We start from the raw sequence: 2,500 nt of genomic DNA, 5'->3' as shown, positions 1-2,500 counted from the left end.
CCCCAAGCTAAAGCTCACTTGAAGCCAACGCATCGTCACCATGTGTTCGTGTGGCCGAGAATTGGGTAGCTTCTTCATCAACCCCGCCGAAAGCCATCCTCGACATACCCGTGCATTGAGAAGGTTTGGTGGCCGTACTCCCAACACAAAAGCATACCGAGGACAACCCCAAGCAAAAATTCATTTGAAGCCAACCCATCGTCGCCCACAACTAGTGGGTGAATGGTGTGCTTCCCGGGGTTGGCATAGACATTCCCTCGCATGCAAAAGATTGTCGATGCGAAAGATTATCTATGCCAACCCCGGGAAGCACACCATTCACACACTCCCGACCGGTGTGGTGTGGCGGTGATTGGATAGTTACGGATTGAGCACTTGCCAAGGATCAAAATGTGTCATTTAGAAGAAACATTTTCAAAAAGTTTTTAAAATCTTGTGGGTTTGCAACTCATAAGAGCGTCACTTTCAACGTCCCCGGTATTGGATTGAGTTTCTAAAAACAACCGTGCACACCGAGGTTAAACTTTACCGGCTCCACTCCGACTCGCCGCTCGCCCACAATTTGTTTGCAACGAAACATTTGTTTTTAATTTTGTTGGTTTGAAATTGTTTTGAAAAGGTTCTTTAAATCTAGTGGGTTTGCAACTCATAAGAGCGTCACTTTCAACGTCCCCGGCATTGGATTGAGTTTCTAAAAACAACCGTGCACACCGAGGTTAAACTTTACCGGCTCCACTCCGACTCGCCGCTCGCCCACTAGTCCGAAGGCAACAAAACATTTGTTTTTCATTTTGATGAAAATTTCTGTTTTTAAATCTTGTTGGTTTGAAATTGTTTTGAAAAGGTTCTTTAAATCTTGCGGGTTTGCAACTCATAAGAGCGTCACTTTCAACGTCCCCGGCATTGGATTGAGTTTCTAAAAACAACCGTGCACACCGAGGTTAAACTTTACCGGCTCCACTCCGACTCGCCGCTCGCCCACAAATCCGAAGGCAACAAAACATTTGTTTTTAATTTTGATGAAATTTTTTGAAAACATTGGCTTGGCAAGCCCCAATCCGCGACTATCCACCCACCGCCACCCCACACGGGTGGTTGTTGTTGAGAAATGAGGTTGTGGTCGACATGCCCGTGCATTTGAGAAGGAGTTCCTAGCACTCCATGCTCTCCCATGCCAAAAAAAAGCCTAGACAACCCCATTTCGCAACTTTCCACGCCTTTTTTTTCCTCCCTCACCCATGGCGGCGGCGTGGTGGCGGCGGCCGGATTCCGGCCACCACCGCCATGGGTGGCAGCCCCCCGACCCCGACACCAAACCCATAATACCGAGGCAACATATCGAGGCAACATGACATGGGTGTGGCGTGGGGGAAGGGGGCTGCAGCTAGGAAGGCATGGGCTGCCATGCATATGCAGGCAACACACACCCCCCTATATAGCATTTTATGCATTTAGCCCTTTGACAGGAAGAGACATCACCTATGCGCGAGGAGTCATAATGGGCTCTAAATAATTCAATACAAGGTATTTGGACGTGATTTTTTGCAGGGATACTAAGAAACATGCAATCTATGATGGGAAAAAGTTTCATAAATTTTTGAAGTCGGGAAGTATTTTTTATTATTTTTAGAAGTCGTAAAATTGAAAAAATCATTAAAACAAATCCGGGAGGAATTTTTTAGTTTTGTAAGTTGGAGAAGGTCCTAAAAATCATAGACTACTTATGGGGAGCTTATTGTGCGAGGAAATTTCAATAAAAACGGGGTTTGACAAGATTTGAAAAATTCTGTCGACATTTGAAAAAACCTGGAACCATGCTGCCGGCATGCTGCGCACATGCTGCGCGCAGGCTGCGCGCATGCTGCGCGCAGACTGCGCGCAGACTGCGCGCATGCCATGGCAGGACAAGTTTCGCTAGCCTCACTGTCGACAGATGCGCAAGCTGCGCGCACAGGCTGCGCGCATGCTGCGCACAGACTGCGCGCACGCTGCGCGCATGCCATGGCAGGACAAGTTTCGCTAGCCTCACTGTCGACAGATGCGCAAGCTGCACGCAAGCTCCGCGCACGCTGCGCACAGCCTGCGCGCATGTTGTGCGCAGGCTGCGCGCAGGCGCCGCGCATGCCATGGCAGGACAAGTTTCGCTAGCCTCACTGTCGACAGATGCGCAAGCTGCGCGCACAGGCTGCGCGCACGCCATGGCAGGACAACTTTCGCTAGCCTCACTGTCGACAGAATCAGCACGCTGCGCGCAAGCTGCGCGCGCGCATGGCAGGACAAGTTTCGAAAAATTCTGTCGACAGGCTGCCGGCATGGTGCGCGCACGCTGCCGGCATGCTGTGCGCACGCTGCCGACATGCTGTGCGCACGCTGCGCACAGGCTGCCGGCATGCTGCGCGCAGCCCATGGCAGGACAAGGTCCGAAAAAATCTGTCGACATTTTTACGCCGTGGTAGGCTTCCGCTTCGCGTCACTTTGTCGACATTCAAGCCTACCATTT

Source organism: Prunus avium, unplaced genomic scaffold, assembly GCF_965620075.1.
Source record: "Prunus avium unplaced genomic scaffold, drPruAviu1.hap1.1 HAP1_SCAFFOLD_27, whole genome shotgun sequence".
NCBI classification, from domain to species: domain Eukaryota; kingdom Viridiplantae; phylum Streptophyta; class Magnoliopsida; order Rosales; family Rosaceae; genus Prunus; species Prunus avium.
The sequence above is the reverse complement of the archived record's forward strand: the minus strand, read 5'-3'. Positions refer to the sequence as shown.